We start from the raw sequence: 19,324 nt of genomic DNA on the forward strand, positions 1-19,324 counted from the left end.
CATTATAAACTGAATTACCCCAAGACCATGGATGCCTTCTCTTTTACATGCTTTCATTGAGCACCTGCCTTTTAGCTCCTGGGAAAGATATTTTGCTATATGGTCTGATGACACCAAGCCAGAATTTTAATAATACTGATGGAAATTTGAGGGAAACCCTGACTCCAGCCACTCTTGAAATATTTCTGGCAGGTCACTCCAGTTCACCAAGCAGAAGAGTTAGTCCCTGATGCTGGGACTGCTTCAGCTCTCCAATGAGTATAACATAATGGGGTCTGATTGGAACTCTGCTGGTTTACAGCCACTGAGCCAGCAGGGCTTTATATCAGTTTACTAATTTATGGCTACTCTTCTGTTCTATTGACTATGATTTTTGCCTTGAAATATCTAACAGGGACATTCTTTTTATTGAAGATATAAATATAGAGAGAGGGACTGCTTACCCATAGGTGCTGAGAAATTAGTGCGCAATAAACTAATAGTGATAATTTATAATATAATTTCAAGAAAAAGAGGGAGAACTATTTATGTAGTATAGATGCCTTCCCTCCAACATCATATTGCTTGACTATAAATATTTTAATACAGTTTGGGCTAAAGAGAATTCTTTTCTTTTCACTTTCCTGGGCCTTTTTTAATTTTGTAAATGAAATTTTACATTTACTTTTTTTCATTTTATAAAATTCTCACTCTGCACATTGCTGTGATTCAATACAAACTCAGTAACACCACTGGTTTGCTGTAATGGTGGGGTTTTGTCATAGTACTCTGGATGCTTTTTTTTATAGGGAAGGTGCATTTCACCCTATGCAGAAGCAATGCAGGCAAACAAAGTGACACACAGTTAAGTAAGCAGCAGTGGCTAAGATGAAGTCCAGTGGTTGCTGTTTGCACCTTCTCAAGGTATCCTCCGGTCTCAGCTGCACATTCAAATATGTAAATACCCCAAAACCTATTTTCAGCCATATAAGATCTTTCATAAACCCACTTGTATAGGTATAAAATTTTCTCATACTGCAGTGGTCTAATTCATGAAAACTTAATAAATTAGGCACATCAAGATTGCTGAGAGAATAACGTTATGTGATTTTACTGAATATGAAAGTATACTATGTTGTGTGATGAAGGAGACTGCTGTTTGCCTTGTTCCATGCTTCAGTTCCTGTGGAAGCGTAGATAGTAGATAAAGAATGACCTAATGAGTTCAACGAAAAGAAGGGAAAGTTTTTTTATTGAAACAGCAGGAAGCTCTGAGAATTAGACTCAAAGTTGTTGATGCTGAGCTCTTGTATTTAAATGAATAAGATGCACTAGTGCACACTGTTTAGTACCTGACTCTTTAGATTTTGTTATTTTGTACCAGATTTCCTGGAATGAAGGCTTTGTCAAACATGCCAGGGGCAGAGCTGCTGACATCTTTTCAACCTTGAATGGTTAAGGAGTATTATACTAAGCAGAATGCCAGTGTGGGTTGCCTTTGTAGATGAGAACATTTAGCCCCACAGATCTTGTTCAATAAGTTCCATGCATTTTCTGGTTTCAAGGCTATGTTTCCATTGCTTATTGAAGTCAAGGAGTAACTCTGATGGACTTACAGGGAATGAGTTTCTTTCACTTGGCCCATAGTGAAAGGCATAGCACTTGAGCCCAGCCTCCTCCTGCTTCAGCTGCACCCTTGGCAGTGCTGGTCTATGGGAGAGTGGGCAGCATGGCAAAAGGAAGCAGCAGGCAAAGCAGATAAACTAATTACTGAAAATCTGGCAGCAAACTGAATTCATAGCAAACCACTTCAGTGCAGCATGCAAAACAAATAAGCTGAGAGAAATCCCACCTTTGTAACCATCAGCATGTTTAGCCAAAAAAAATTAAAAGGAAAAAAGGGAAAAAAAGAAAGAAAACAAGATTTTCATCTTCAAAGTCCTTTACAAACATTCACTAATTAACCATCTATGTCTGAGTATTGCAGCTATCATGGGAAGGGCCTTAGGGGAAATGGTAGCAAAACTTCTAAATATTCCTTTGAGATATCAGCTGAACCACAAATTTTTTTTTAACTCACCACTGAATGCAAAGCACTTCTATAAATACTTCAAATAGCACTAACTATGCTATTGAAATGCATAGGTGTGTATACAACCTGTGTAAAAAGTTATATATAATTTATGTCCCTCTTAAGTCTTTAAAGCATGACTAACAGCACATCACCCTCCCTGTTGGAGTGAACTTCTCTGGGTGGGTCTGCAAAGACTTGCTTACAAGATTAACTCTGTAAAGTAGTCTCACAGAAGCTCGGTAAAGTTGTTCCTGGGGTAATACAAGCATGCAACCTCAGCATGAGCAAAGCCAAGATGAGTGCAAACTGGCCTTTTAAACCATTTCTCTTGTTGGCACACACTCGTAAGTTCTTCAGCTCTGCTGAGGTTACTACTCTCACTTGGTTCTTTTCTGGGCATCCTTACATCCTGGGGAAGGAACTACATGACTCACTTGAAGGCCCAAGTCAGAGTGTGCCCCAAGAAGCCTCACTACAGCAGGGTTTGCTGCCATGCCACCAATAACAGCATCAATCTTTTGTGCATGATATAAAAGCTGAGTTCAACTCACTAGCTTGTGATTGTAATCCAAAAGGTAAAACTGGAGTAAAATATGTATTTTTAAACTACACAAGTCTGTATATATTTCCTCTCAGATGGACATCAAAAATACTGTATGGCATAATGTTATCCACTGATGAAGGCTCAGAGAAATATACTTCTGAGTAGCTCTCTTTTACAATGACATTTTGAATAGCCAGATCACTTATGACCCAGTTCTTCAAAGCACACATATACTTAGATATTTAGACAGTTTCCTAGCAGTTGGATTACCAGCTGACTCCCACTGCTTTTAAGATGTAGTTCTGATTCATTTATGGAAACTTTGCTTTACCCTTTTCTCATAAATCTTCTTAGGCTGTTTTAAAAAAGTGGTCATAAAGTTCAGTTTCCCATTCAGTACTGAGCAATGTCTTCATGCAAGGTGTTTCTTCCTGCACTGAACTAATCTCTAGAAATTTATGACTTTCTCATATACTTTGTCAGCTGATACTATTGTAACTGCTTAAGAGTGACACAACTCTGCCAAAGACCATATTGCATAGTTAATTCCAAATGCAAATTCTTAAAGGCTTTGCCACAATAGAGTGGCAAAGTACATGCCAGACTTGGACTCTATAAATACTCCAGTTCTTCAGTTTTTGAGCTTCTGCAGTGACCACCATGACAGAGTGACAAAATAATGATAAGCTGGACTGACAATTAAACCAGAACAGCAAGATTTGCTGTTTACTGTCCAGCCGCAATTTTCACCAGTTTCAGCAGTTTGTCAGTTAAGGGAAATTTTGCAAGTGAAAAGCTAGACCTATAAAGTTGCTAGTGAGTAACTGGAAATGTCAAACCTTTCCTCAGGCATGATTTGCTGATAGTGTTGTAAGCAAAGCAGAGTTCTCCAAATGGGGTAAGGCATTCTCGGTTTTGTGGTGCACAAATGGCTAAAAGACACACACACTAAAGCACTAAATGGGCTATTATTAACGGGAATTTTCTCTTAAACTTTCCTGTGGGAGGAAGAGTACATCTGTTGATACACTGAAAGCTTTTAAGCAGGCCTGCATACAGGGATGTCAGTGTTCATTACATTGACTTTCTGAAATGTTTTCATTGAAGCTTTTATCTCAGCTCCACAAAAGGCAACCTTCACATCTTTTACGTCTTTGAGGCATATCAGTAACATTGTTTCCATCATATAACAGGTTTTCTCGTCTTTCAGCACCAAAAATTTCAGAGAGAAAACTTGAATTCACTCTTGAGTTCATGGCTGAAGGACATTTCCTTGCCTCTTATAAACCCACACCATTCCTTCTTTATGTGGAGCTCTGTGGGACTATAGAAGCTCCTGGACTACTGGGACTTTTCCCTGCAACAGTTGTTTTCCACAGTGGATCTGTTTTGCCCGACTTGGTCTGGAAGTTAGCAGTGCTGATATATACTGGCTGGGTGTCTTTCCTGCTCCAAATGAACTCTTTTTAAAACTTTCAGGCTTTGAATGGGCTCATGCAAGTTTTGATCCACTGTTTCAAAATTGCAGACCTACCTTTTCAGATAGTTTGGTAGTATACCAAAGTTTATGTTGATTTTTTCCATGTGCAACAAGGAGCAAAGTACAACAAGGTTCAGAGCCCTGTCTTCACTCTTTCACAATCATGAAGCATTTTGCTATCAGACATATGCTAGTATAAGATCTGTGTGTTTCCTACTGCCTCATCAGCTTTCAACATTTCACATTATATACATTATGATTTGCTCCCTGTTTTGCCCCTTCTTCCAGTATTAGAATTGGTAGTTGAACACTCGCTGTCCCCAGAGCTGCCACCCATTCATCAGCAGCCCTCACCAAAATGCACACTGGGCAGAGCCATACATTGTAAAGACAGACCACTCAGGAAGCAAATGATTTCAGGACAAAATCAAATCAGTGCTAATTCTGAAAAAAGTAAAGGTCAAATAGTAGGAGATGAGGCTAGATAAGCTTCTTAAGAGCTTACTTCTTTAATTTGTTGAGGACACTTTATTTGGTTATTTACCAATAGCTAGAAACCATAGAGAATTTCCTTTTTATTTTTTCTAAATCCTCCATCTGTTTATATTTAAATCCAGAGATGGAAGGAAAGAGAAATATTCAGATATCTGGAAAACTAATGGAATTAGTAGGGGACTGGGATGCATTTCTAAAGTGCTGGTACACAGCTACTTAGAATTAGTGTTTGACAAAAGTTAGGTCATCTTCTGATGACTGTTGCAAGTATGTGACATAGCTAGATGGATTCAGTTTCACGATTGAAATAAAACAGTGACATCACTGACATGTTGAGTCTAATCATCATGAAGACTGGCCTGCATGTTTATCCTCAGAACTAGCCCTAGGAGACCTCAGTACCACAGACGCTTACAATGTCTGATTGTACTTCACATGAAAGACTTCAGCTTCTCCAGCTACCACAATATAACTTTCTGTGAGCATCAAGATCAATAAATAATCAAGAAAACATACCCATAATGCCCACATATAGAGTGGGAATGGAAGCATCAATCCTCTCCTTTTTCCACTCCTGCAGCATCATTTGGCTCAGCAATAACTGAAACAGTACAAGGAAACACACCTGGTCAGGAGAGCACACTTCTCCTCCCTATCCCACCTCACTAGGATGGGGATGCTAAATCTGTACCACTCTTACCAGCAACATGTCTGGCCCTCTTGTTCCACTTGACACCTCCCCTGCCCCCCTCATCACATTTCACACAGCTTAATATAACATTAAAAATCACTTTCTGCCTCCACTATTATAGTTCTTAAGCAAGATGAGCCTCTCTGTGAACATTGCCCAGGCTTTTCATTTTTCTCTCATTCCACTCTCATCACCTACTTGTGTTACATGGCCAAAGACCTCTTGGCCAAGATCAAGGAGCTTTTCTTGATCAAAGTAGTAGTAGAAGGTTGAGCTGTTGGTTTGCTTTTCCTTTTTCTCTTTTTAATCTTTCACATCTTCATTCTACTTGTTGTTTAGGCCATCATCTTTTTCACCTTATGGGATTCTTTACCCTCTTCCCACCTTTCCTTCATATCCTCAGACCACCTTCTTGACTCTTCAGTTTCTCATCTCTTCTCACTCTCTGACCTCAGTCCTGTGCTCTTTTGCATTTTTATGTAGCCCTAACTAGAGCTATATGTACTTTGGAAGGCCAGATCTGACAGAGCCACAAGAAGCATGCAGCCTGCTGAGAAGGAAGATATCATAACCAAAGCCCATAGCTCCATCCTGTCAGTCGCTGAATACATTGATGTTGCCTTCTCCCTCTAGGACTGCTTTGGTTGAAAGGCAATTTTTGTCCATGCTTTTTTTTTCCATGTAAAGCTGATAGATTAACTTACTTAATGAAGCACACTGCAGCCTGATAACTGTGATTTATTCTTCTTCCCAAGTGGTTTAATTCTACATCGGTTATCCTTGATTTGTCAAAAAGGAACAGTAATTGGAAGAGAAGTAACAGAAGCTGCTTTAGAGCAAATGAAGCAAGAAACACCCCTAGTCTTCAGGGGGCTACAGTTTTTCCTCTTTTCTGGCTGTATTTTTTTTCAGTGCCTGACAAAATTGCTTATTTTTGTTGAAAATTTCAGCAAAAATAACTCAGCAGTTTGGAACAGGAACCTTGTCGTCAGAGGTAAAGAGCAGGATGGCAAACATGGGGTTTTTTAGTAAAATAATCTCATGCTCTTAAGAGTGCTGAATAACAAAGCAGTTATCCACTGAACTAGGCTTTCTGTGGCAACTGAGCTTTTAGGTGTCACAGGAGAAACTGATTCTGAGTGAGCAGATACTTCTGCTGTGTTAGCAGGCTGTCCACATCAGAAACCGCTCACTGCACCAGACTGGATGCAACACTTACTGGGCTGTGAAGTCTGGCCAGACACTGTCAGAACATGAAGGGCTGTTGGGAAATCTCCATCCTTCACAAGGCAAAGAGATCCCTACAGTATTTCATCAAGGTGGGTGCTGATTTGGAGATGGCCTCTATGAACATCACTGTGCAAACTCTAAAATAGGTCTTCCATCACACATGGCTGCTGAGAGGATTCTGAGCACAAGCTTCTCACTCAGACCAAGTCACATGAGGTATCACTGACCATTGGAGGACCTCAGGGTGCTTTCTGATGGGCTAAATCCAGGGTGAGACAAACTGGACTATCAGAAAACTATTTTTCTTCTTCAGGTTTTGTTGTTTCACAAAAGTAAAGCCCTAATAATGTTCATGTTCAAATACTTGAAGATTGAGATGATACAAGTCCTGTATTTCATAGATGTCTAATATAGCAAGTACCAATGTGGGTCAACATACAACATCTGATAACCATTGAATGCTTTCAATGTGGAAAATGCTGTGAGGAATTCAAGATGGTTTATATACTTATATACTGTATAGCCAGATTGCACTGATTTCACTTGGTCCTCGAATGAATATTTCAGCAAAGGAAAGAAGGATGAAATGGAAATTTCCTCAGCTTTTCAAACTGCACCTTGAAGAATCATAAAATCATAGACTGGGTTGGAAAGGACTTTAAACACCATCTAGTTTCAAACCTCCTGCCATGGGCAGGGACACCTTTCACTGGACCAGGTTGCTCAGAACACCATCTAGACCAACCTGGAATACTGCCAGGGATGGGACATACATCCCTGAAGAAGCAGCTACATTCTTGAAGAAGCAGCTACCCTGATAGGAGCCTCACTGTTTTGCAATTTAATAAGTATGTTGGCATTGGCATGAGTTGATTTGGTTCCAAAACTCTATCCCATGTATTTATAAGCCTGCAAAAAAACATTTCTTAACCCTCTTCCAATCTGCAGACCTAAAGCTCCCCTAAACCTTGGTTCTTGTATGTGGGAGACTTAGTATGCCAGAACCTCATATCCTCAGTTCTGCCAAGTGCCAAAGAAAGTAATAATAGCTTCCCTATTTGTCCTCGGCTCCAGATACTCCCTCCAATGACTCTATTCATGTTCTAATTCTCCCACAGTACCCAAACACCAATCCTCACCTTTTTTAAAGCATGGACTTGGTAGTATTCATTACAACAAAATTAGTGTGGCTGAAAAGTTCAAATACTACAGCAAATGGCAGTGCAAGGACATGAGCACATGACATTTAGGAAAAATGAGAATTACGGCATGGGTGTATTGGCACCTTGCAAAATCTATAATGTCAGCCTATGTTGTCTGTCCGACATGTTATCTTGGTAGTAATGTCACCAAAGAGGTCATTTTCCTTCCATGTGACAAATTATCCCAGTGAAATTGCATGGGTTTTGACCAACACTATTATAGAGGATATTCAAATGATACATTTGAGATTTGGCAAGATTTGCATCCAAACTCGGACAATCTTCATGTTAGAAAGGTTAAGTTTATCACCTTTAACTTCATCTTGAAGTTAGAAAATTGTCAGGACTAAAGAAGACTGACCTACAAATTGTGCTGTGATCAGACAACTTTTATTAGTTTGAACTTGACACTGCCATTCAATTTCTTAGAAAACATTAGGCATCATAAAACATCAAAGCATCCACTGAAATACTGAGCATATGAAAAAGAACTAAAAAAATAATGCAAACAAAACATACCTGACAATTCTATCAAAATGTAAATCTTAAGTTCTGCTTCTCCTGAGCTGAACTGAAGTCCTGGCCTGAACACAGTAGTGTATGTGTATTCCCTAGTAGATGTAGTGAATGTGTATTCCCTAGTACCCTATATAACCGGTAAGTCAATTCAGTCTCAACTTGAATACAAAATCTTTTCCCAGATGATGTGTCTGTGATTCTTTTGCATCCTAAGGCACTTGGCAAGAATCCTGACAAAGAAGTTTAAACTCAAAAGAGACTGAAAACACCCGAGGCAGTGGGTTTCTAAGCCTTGATCAACTGGAACATAGGGAAGTATTTATTTTTTAAGGGAGAGAAAAAAGAACAGAGGTCATTTAAGCAATGCAAACTCAACACACATACCAAGAATAAAAAACCCACAATACTGACAAACCAGGAGGCAGCAGGCAGAAAATATCACATCATTAATGTTGTTAGTAGACCCAAAATAGCACAGGAATGAATTTCCTCTGAACACAAAGTAAAATCTAGAGATGGTCTAGATTGTAACCAGCTTTAGCAGTCACTGAGCTCTCGGTAGTCACCATCAATAGCTGTTTGGTGTTGTTAATAATGATTCCTCCAAAAGCAGTGTGACATCTTTGATAGGGAAGGAATTGTAACTAAGGTCAATCTTTTCCACTAGAGGCAGATCCATTGGAGAGTAAACCTTCTAAATAAATGTTCCATATTTTACCTAATACTGCAAATTCTGAAGTTGTCACAAGCACACACACTTTTTTTTTTTTTTAATATCAGTGTATCTAATGAAAGGCCAGACCAGAGCAAAACAAGATAAACAAGATACTTTTCTTGCTAGACCAAGACCTTCAACTTTGACCCTGGAAAAGATGGTATCACAAGGATCTCTGCATGCCCATTTAGCTCTTTCTTGATGTTGCTACCAGGTGTGGCGTTAATATTGTCACAATACTATGCGTAAAATGAACATCTTAACTACCATAAAGTTAATGCATCTTTTATTTAGGAGTCACCTACATGCTTTTCAATGAAAGATACTTTGTTGGTATGCTGAAGCACTAATAAAATCCAAAATACCTACTGATAAGGACTGAGGAAATCAAATAGAATTTGTAACAAAGAGAAAAACAAGCCAAGATGTCTTTTTGAAACATGCTGTAATTGAAAGTTAAGTCCTTTTCTAGCTACAGAAATTGCTGTGTGATGCTCTTTGGTTTGCATTACTTCCAAAGACTGGTGCACAGCTGTCTATTTTAACCACAGAAACCTGAATGCTAGAGATGAATCAGTATACTTAGAGACAAAGAAAAAAGTAGTGAAAGAAATTCTTGCTACATCAAAATACTAAGTCTTCCCAATTCTTTCTCACAATACTTTTACTGCCAGTGAAATCAGGAAAGTAACCATTTATTTTCCAGCTTATCTTATTCAGGCATTCATTAAGAATCTTTTGTGCTGATTTCAAGAGAAAAATATAGTCATTTGAATTTTAGTCATGTGAGCTACAAAAATGTCGTACATTTAGGAAAGCCGAAACAAAATTTTAATTTATTTTGCTTTTCATTGAGAGAATTGCTTTCATTAAATTCCAGCTAAAGCATTCCACATGTTAAAAGCGAGTTTTTATCACTGCTGATAACGAGTAACCTGGAGTGGGGGGAAATCATGCTCTCATACCCAGCTGAGTTTTTCAGTATTTGCAAATTATTGGTGTTCTCTTGTTACAAATCTTTCCTCCCTTCTCTGTAGCACTCCTGTTACAAAAGATTCTCAATTTATTGTTAGATAAATAGAGATCCTTGCACTGTTTCAGGGTACATTCTTAGAGCACATGTCTCTTCAATAGCTCCTGATACGAGGAAAATAAGAAGATCATGTTCTCCAGAAAATGTGCTGCTAATTTTTGGCCAACTCTCCACCTATATTCAAGAAAACGTGAGTTTAACTGGGTGTAGCACAGGCAACTTCACTGTCTGGAGGTGCAATAATGAGCATCCCAGATACAGAAAACAGAGATCACGTCATTGCTTATTAATTTTTCTCTGTTGAGGTGCTTGAAATTACAGACTAAAAGGCTTTTTCTTAAATTTTAGTCCTACTGATTAATGGGGGAGGATTTGTTTGCAATACAGTAAGAAGAGTATCCAAAGTTTAAAGTAAGCACTGTGCATAAATCCTCCCCTTTGTAGAGAAATAATATGTCCTATATATGTTAAGCTTTTGACTACTTCATTGTTGATGGTCAGTGAGATCTTCTGAGGCATCATTAGCAGAAGAGCTAACTAATTCTGTTCTTCAGATAATTAAGATACCATGTTTTCTTTCTTGACGGGACCAAAGTTTTGCTGTTATTTCCTCTAAGCAAAAAATCCTTCTGTTATTTCTTCTAAGCAAAAAAAAACTCCTCATAGGTACAAGATAAATGATTGCCTTGAATAACTCTTCAAAGCCTCAGGCTTTTTAAGGCAAAGATGCTGACCTTATGGCTGCTTCTGTCACTTTTCAAAAATCAAGCAGACACATTTAAGACTTACAGGTCACTGTCCCTTAGGGTCTAGCTCTATTTCATCCCCAAGCATACAATACATGGGATTCTTGAGTCCCTGTAAACCAGAGTAGACATACATCAGATATTTCAGACATTCTGCTTGCTTCAGCTACATGCAGAAATATTACATTTTTTCTCCTGTCTCAGTAACAGCAGGAGAACAAAGATTTAACAAATCCCTCCTGCTAAAGCCTATTACTTCCCTTACCCAACTCTTATTGCCCACTCTCTATTGCTGCTCTTGCCAGAAGCATGTCAACATATATGTACTTTCCTACCTCTGCTCAGAAGGTTTAAGAAGGGCATTTGCTGTCACTGGTGTTTAAGCTTAATGACTCGAGATTAACAGACAGCAGATGTGGAATAACTCATTCAAACTTAATTCCCTTTGCTTCCGAAGCTTTCTCATAAACATACTTTCCTTGGAACAGCTTCTTCATTCCCTCCTACTCTGTGCCTTTTCTATACAGCACACCATAGCAGATGCCAGGCTTTCAGCTAAAGAGTGGAAACCGCACTGTAATGGATCTCTTGCTGCCAAGGCATCAAGATTCATGATGCAGTGGGTACAGTATGTTGGTCACTGAGTGGGAAAGGGAAAACCTTCTGCCTCAGACCATGTGGCGGCTTCATTTGCATCCCAGACCCACTTCTTTTGCTGAGGTTGTCCACTTGCCTTCCGCACATGAAAGGAGGTATGTAGTCCAGATTCAACGCCAGGACTCATGTTTGATGCTGAGATCCTAAGACCCCAGTCCTCCAAAGAGTGCTGCCACAAAAGAGGGGTTCAAACAGATGCAAATGTTGCAGTTGGGAAGCATGTGGGGGAAGGAAGCCCCAGCACCATACCATAAGGCTCCTGGCTGCCATGTCCCCGCGAGGAGTGAGAGTTGCTCTGTCCTTTTTGTTGCTCCATCAGCTCATCTCCAAGGGTCAGTTCAGACTGGGTGAAGCTGCAGTGCCTGGGAGATGAGGAGCCAGCAGGGACACTGTGTATGCATGGACACTTGTCCTCTGCACTGCACTTAAGGCACCCTTAGGTTGGCTGGAAGAGGCTATGTTGGTGACACCAACACTTTGAAGTGTTGGTTTGGTGACACCAGCCAAAGCTTTGCATCAGCAGTTTGCTATCAGTGAAGCCTCTTCCAAGGCTGTCAGCAGCATTCAGAGGCACTGCATGGTGTACATGGATCCAGCTGTTAAGGAAGAAGGGTGCTACATTTTGTGGTTCATAGGTAACTTCTATATTGCATCTCACATCTGGGGCCCCACCACTGGTATTCAAATCCCAGAGCTGTTCTGATAAATGCATAATCTGTGGCAGCTAGCAAGAAATGCCCTTTGCTGCTGCTGCATTAAGAGACCTGATTAAACCAGTACTGGCATAGTCTTCACATACAGACCCTTTATTTGGGAGAGATTTTGTAAATGGAGCAACACTGAAGTGACAGCTTCCCAAGAGGTCACAGCCCTCCTGTGACCACCATTATAGACCATGATTGGAGAACACAAATGAGTAAAGTACAATTGTGGAAACCTTTACAGTCTCTGCCCAGGTTACACGTTCTCCACAGAAGTAGTGACAGCACCAAACCTGACACAGGTCAAGAAGGGTGTGGAGAACACTCTCAGGCACATGGTGTGATTTTTAGTGCTATCCTGTGCAGAGACAGGAGTTGGACTTGATGATCCTTGTGAGTCCCTTCCAGCTCAGGATAGTCTGTGATTCTCTGACAAACACAGAAAAGCTTTTGGGTTTAAGCATGTTTCTCTACTATTGCTTCTGGTTCTTAAGGTCTTCAGGATTTCCTACACTTTCCACTCTTTCCATGTCTTGTATGCTTGGCCTTTCATGTAAGGTTCCATCTTATGTTCCATTTTCTCTTCCACAATAACCCTAAGAATAACATTCTAGGTTACCCTAAGATGCTACCCTAAGACTTTCAGGGTAGGTGTAATTAGCCTGATTTCTGCCAATGAGGCTACCAGCTCAACCAGCCTGCTGAAGTTATTGAGAATTCATTACACACACCAGGTTTAATTCTTTACAGGCCTCCCACAGTTCCTTAACTACATCTTGTTCTTCACATATCATTATTCCTTAACTAGCCCCAAATTAAAGACAGTGTAAAAAAATTTAATCACATTCCTTTCTTATTGTGGTTGTCTAACGTCCATATAAAGCAAAAGATGCCTTCAAATAGCCTTGTATATTTGAAGTTTGGAACTGAAATTTTTCTGCAAAGATTATGAAGTCAAGTCCTGAAGTTCCTGGTCTTAATTTAATAGAATAATGGCAGTGCAAGCCTGGAAAGGATGTCTTGGGATCTAACAGTCCTTTTTCCTCTCTGAAGGACTAGACTATTATACCAAGACCATATCTAATAATTTGTCCAGCCCAATTTTAAAATCCTTTCATAAACACTCTCCTGTGTAGCATATTAGGCACTGCAACACAGATAAATTCCTAATACCACACCATAAAATATCTGCAATGCAACGTCATTGAGTTCATCATGGTCTGTTTTGCAAGGGTCTTTGAGAACAAATTACCATCTTTCTCTCTAATAGGCCTTGAATACTGGATTATTATTACATCTTCTTTCTAGTCTTCTCTTTTCTATACCAAATAAAGCAAATTCCTTCAATCTTTTCTCAAAAGTCACGACTTTGGCTCTTGCTTTCTGGCCATGCTTTCTCTACCTCCTACCTTTTTCATTTCCCTCTTCTGGACTCCTCCCAGTTTGGCAACACTTGAGAAAGTGTAGTGTCCAAAACTGTTCCATGCCAGTGTCAGCATCCCAGGGTCAAGCAGGGAAGGATAATTGCCTTGCATATGTTACCTACAACACTTCTGTCAGCTCCTCACAGCCTGAGATTTGCTTAGTTTTGTAACCGTTTCATATTATGGCAGTATCATTTGTCATGGCTTCATTAGACAGCTCCATAAGAGCAACTTTGCACCTTCATACCCTGTTTTATAATTTGTATTTTTGTTTCCCTTTCCCAAGGCTAAGTGCTTGTATACAAATACTGAATTTTCCCTCATTGATTTTGGGCTTTTTTTGCTGTTTCTCAATATGGTTCTGAATTTTGATCCTGTGTCTCAAAGAGCTTGTAATCCCTCCTGGCCTCAAGTTGTTTGAACACTTGTATTTTTCACAATTCATGTTGTTGATGAAAATCCTGAGTTGAAATGTGGTTTCTACAGAGCCCTGCATGTAATGTCTTCCCAGTTTAACCTCAGAGCATGTGAGTGTGTGCTCACTGTACCATGACCCTGGATAGGTATATGTTTCTCTTGTTTCCTTTAGAGCATGTTGGATGGGACCATGCCAAAAACCTTAGCAGAGTCAAGACGTATTTACTGCATCTCCTTTATCCATAAGAACAATTATCCTATCAAAGAAGGAAACCATTAATTAGACATGATTTATTATTGACAAATCTGCTCTGACAGTTTTTATTATCTTATTATTCTCTAGGTACTTCATACATTGATCACATTTATCTTTCCGGGAAACACAGACAGACTTGTTTTCTCCTTGAATCTTACTTTTCCTCTCTTGAAGAACAGGTTCTGTGGGTTTTCTTCAAGTTCCTAGAGAATCTTCTCTTCTTTTGATAACAATGGGTGCTACTGGTTCAGATATTGCTTCAGTTTCTTAGATATTCCAGGGTCAGTTTTATCAGGCCACTCTAAATTTAATATATGTAACATATTAAATATTTTCTAACCTCTTCTTTCCCTACTCTGTGCTCTTGGAAACAACCTAAATGCTTTAGGCATTTGCTAAGAATTTATGTCATGCCTGAAGCAAAGATGTCATTAAATATCTTGGCTTTCTCATCATGGCTCTATTATTTGGAATCCTTGCCTATTAAGGAATGGGTCAGAATTGTACTTTGCCTTTTTCTGCTCTTTTAGTGTTCATACAATCTTTTCACATTAATTTTTATCACCCCTGATAGTAGTAAGTCATTGTATAGTTTATCTTTCTGGGCTCAACCATACACTTTTGGTCCATTTTTTTTCTACCCAGCTTTAGCCAGATGGCCTTGTTCCTAATTTGTAAATAAATCCTTTTTTAAGATTCAAGACTTTAAAGAGCTTCTGCTGCAGCTATTCCTTCTTATGCTGATTCCTTTCTCCCTTGCAGCACAGTAATTTGCTGTCGTGTCTTAAATACAGCTTCTTTCAGTAATTGCTATCTCCCCTGCACTGCTTTATCCTTAAATTATCCCTCAAAAAAAATCCTCTCATAAAATTTATCAACGTCTGCTTTACTGAAGCCCATTATCTCTATTTTGCTTCTCTTATGCTGTCCTTTTCTTAAAATAGTCAACTATGATTAATAGTTTTGCAATCATTTCCTCCACCTTAGTCCCTGGAATCTATAATTTTTACAGAAGTTGGCCTAGTGTGTTAAGGAGCCCCTGTGCTGGAAAGATGCTGTACTTTATGGTCAAAAAAAATAGATGTGAAAAAATAAATCACGCTAAAAAATAAATTTGCTTGAGCCTGGATACAACAATATTTGTACTACTTGATAAAGGCCAACATTACTCCAGAAATGTGCAAAGGTTATTTGTTTAATTCTGATGTGATATGACAACTGAATTGCAACACACGTGGAGAAGTTATGTTCTTTTATTTAACTACTTTAGGAAGTCTAAGCCAGTCAGTGCAGTTACGTCAGAAGAGCTGAGATTTTCTATGACATTAGCAGTCACCTCTCTCATTGTTCAAGCACACAAACTTCTGTATTCTGCAACTTCTTAGCATCTTCATAACTGCAGAGGGGTACTCAGCCTTATGGTGAACTGCATGCAGTGTGACAGTGATGGAGGGACTGAAGAACAACCAAGTCATTCCTGTATTCTGTGATCCAAAATGCTCTTCAAAGCTAGAACATCTGAGGAAAAAAGGAGAACATGCCACATAAGTTCCTTACCTGTTCAGGTTAGGAAAAATCTAAATACAGCCCTATTAGTAGCCTGTTTTATGTCAGACTGATAGATTTTTAAATGGCTTCTAGGAGGGCTCCACTTTTGTATTTCAGCTGTCTTCTCATTATTGTTAGACCTGAAAACTCAGTGCTAGATCATGGAAATATTTATACAGTTAAACACCAGGAGTGAGCTGAGGAAATAAAAACACATCTCAGGAAACTGTCTGAATAGGGAGTTCACTTCAGACAGAAATCTCCCTTCAAGCCATAAAATGGAAGACTGCCTAGATTCATCCTTTTCTAACTTTCTTTATCTGTCAGACCAGTAATTTGGCTTGTCATTCCCTTGGCAGAATTTGAAGCAGGTTTAGATATCTGCTCTCCATCCTCACATAAACACCATGTGCAGAACTGTTAATGACAATTAGACTTTAAAAGCCTGCTGCAGGAAATCTCACACAGAAGCTTAGAGAATATTACAGCCATCTCACTTGCCAATATATCTCCCTCACCAGGAATTTATGAAGAAAAAAACCACTTTGTTTGCATATTCGTGGGCTCCTAGAAGCTGTCACCCTCAATGAATAAGGAGGCATTCTTTCATGCCTCCTGAGACCACTGTACTTCCCTGAGCCACAGAAATATGAGAGTCTTAGTTTACTGGCTCACAACAACCACATTATAGCACTTTTTCCCCAAGTTCATTGAAGTGTTTCCAAAATGCCTCACTGATAGGTTGCTCCAAAGTTTTCCTCTTCTGATTGTTAACCACTCCTTTTTTTTGTTCTTTTTTAGCTTGAATTTCATCATGAGCAACATATAATAATTTTGTTCTATTGCAGGTATGGTCCTTAATCATTTTTCACCTCCCTAGTGTACAGATGTATGTTTTTATCTCTCTTGTATTTGTGAACAGCCTCCATTCTGCTCAACAAGCCAGAATGCTCTCAGCTTTCTGCATTAAGCAGACTCTCCATTCCCATTTTTGGCATCTGCTCCAGTTTTAATGGATTTTTTTTTTTTTTTTAGCAATTGACCAACTCTCCTGCAGGCAGATTGTATGACCTTGGACTGTGGTAAATATACCCATAAACCTATTAAATCTACCAACCCTACATCCACAACTGCCCATTCTATCACTGAAGTCTACAGCATTCTGATCATCCTCTGCAAAATTAACTGGGTTTTTTCCTTATTTTCTGTACAAACACTGTTAATACAAATGCCTGTTATAAGTATTCCCAAATCCACTCTTTATTACCTTACTGTCAACCTTATTACCTTTTCTCTAGCCCCATGCATCCCCTTTGATAATAGCACATTGTTGCCTCCCTTTCTTCTAGATCCTCACTCACTGTAAAATAATTGTATGAACCTGCTACTACGCCACATGGAAAATTAACAATTATGTTATTGAAACTGTACAAAGAGTGAGAGCTACAGAATTGCTTTTCTTAGCAAAAAACAGTAATGAGTTTCTCCACTGAATGATGTATTACAAACCCACATAATATTTTTCCATTTATCTCCATCTTCCCTATTAATCTTTTCTTCAATATCTGTACCAAATCTTTGTATGCTGCAAAGTTCCCCTAACGGTTGGTAATGGATGGCATCATGATTCCTCTGTTGGTTAAACAGGTCCTTTACGTGCTGTTCTCCAACCACGCACTACTGGCTAATTTGCTCGCTGCAGAGATAAGCATTGCTAGGGGAATTGCAGTTTGATTTCCAACTCTTACACTCCCAGTTAAACTGAGTAATAAATAACCTAAGTTTAGTTTTCACCCAAACCCAAAAAACCCAAACCCTAACCCAACCCGGAAGTGATTATCTGGAAACCAGAAGTAGTGATCGGGAAACCGGAAGTGATTATCCGAAAACCAGAAGTGGGCATTTGGGAAACGGGAAGTACGCACCAGTAAACCGGAAGTAGGCACCTGCACACTGGAAGTACTGTTCCGGAACCCGGAAGTTATTATCTGGAAGCAGGCATCTGGAAGCCAGAAGTTATGTTTCAGAAACCAGAAGGCGTGTTCCGTAAACAGGAAGTAGTGTTCCAGAACCGGAAGATATTATCCGGAAACCGGAAGTGATCACCCAGAAAACAGATGCGGTGTTCTGGAAACCAGCAGCAGTGTTCCGGAAACCGGAAGTAGTGTTCCGGAAACTGGAGGTGATTATCCAGAAACCGGAAGTTGTGCTTCCAAAACAGGAAGTTATTATCGAGAAATGGGAAGTGGATTACCGGAATCCAGACATGATTATCCAGAAACTGGAAGTGGGCATCTGGAAACCGAAAGTAGAACCAGAAGTTTTGTTCTTCAACGGGAAGAGACTGCAAAAACCAGAACGTTTGTTCCGGAACCTGGAAGTACGGTCATGAAACCCAGAAGTAGGTTTGGGGAACCAGAAATTTTGTTCCGGAATCCAGAAGTTCATTTCCAGAAAACGGGAGTCATGTTCTGGAACCGGAAGTCGTGTATTGATAACGGGAAGTTGACTTCTAGAAAAGGGAAGTCAGGTACCGGAACCCGGAAACATATATCCGGAAACTGGAAGTCCATTACGTAAGCAGGAAGGCTGTACTGGAAGCCGGAAGTGGGTTTCTGGAAACAGGAAATGCATTTTTGGAACCGGTAGTCATGTTCTGGAAACCGGTACTGGATTTCCGAAACCGGAAGTAGTGTTCCAGAAACCCGAACTTAATTTCCAAAACTGGAAGCCGTGTTCTGGCCACCGGAAGTCAGGTGCCAGAACCCGGAAGTGGAACTCCAGAAAACGGTTGTGTGTCACCGGAACCCAGAAGCTGTAACCCAGAACCGGGTACCGGAGACACGAAACTGTAGCCCTACGCCCAATGCCGCCACGGCGACGGCTTACCCGCATCGCACTGCGTCCGCTGTCCTTCCTGAATGTCTCTGTGCTGCGGGCTTGGCGCTGCAGGGCTTCCGGAGCCACCGGCCGTGTGCGCATAGCCTCAAACTGGTTTCGCAGTGCCGGAGCGGCGTGTGCCACTTGTAGCTGCCTCTCCGCACACCGTGGATGCCCTCCGGTGCCTGCGCGAGTGGCAGGGAGTGCTCCGGAGGCACTCCGACTCGCGCGCAGCGTGCTGCGTGGTGCAGGCGCCATTTTGGAATGTGCAGGAAGTGACGTCACGCTTGTCTTATGGGAGTTGCAGGCGGGGCGTGGTTGGAGCCGGTCCTGCCGCTTCCTGGAGCCGGTACGGCGCAACGCGTGGTCCACGGTAAACGCGGAGACTGTCTCTGATGTCCCCACACCAACTGGCTGTGTGCAGGAGCCCCCCCAACCCGCAAAATCGGGCCTTTTAATTTCAATTGGCCAATTTGGAAAAGACTACCAAAATGGCGTCAGCATCGCTCGCACATGTACAGTGTTGTGGACTACCAAAATGGTGTTGGTATTGCTGGAATATGCGCAGTTTCTTTTGTAAGATCCTCTCCGCCTTCATTCTTGGAAATAAGACCTTTTTCCTCATGCTTTCTGAAAAAAACATGGTTTCTTTTAAAGACAAATCAGATCTTGAAGAGCAAGAAGAATTCAAAAGATAAAATCATGCAGGCACAAGTTTCTGGCTAACACAGAC

At 40.2% G+C, this 19,324-nt stretch overlaps 1 long non-coding RNA gene across 1 annotated transcript; it reads right to left on the reverse strand.

The window, feature by feature from the left end:
• Positions 1–15,062: 15,062 nt before the first annotated feature.
• Positions 15,063–19,091, reverse strand: LOC146441358 (uncharacterized). Its single transcript, XR_014850435.1, has 2 exons — positions 18,601–19,091; positions 15,063–15,681 (listed from the first exon to the last, which is right to left on the reverse strand). It is a non-coding gene; the product is annotated as an uncharacterized LOC146441358 (long non-coding RNA).
• Positions 19,092–19,324: the final 233 nt, after the last annotated feature.

This window comes from Lichenostomus cassidix, chromosome 2 (assembly GCF_008360975.1).
Source record: "Lichenostomus cassidix isolate B80296 chromosome 2, HeHo_3.0, whole genome shotgun sequence".
NCBI classification, from domain to species: domain Eukaryota; kingdom Metazoa; phylum Chordata; class Aves; order Passeriformes; family Meliphagidae; genus Lichenostomus; species Lichenostomus cassidix.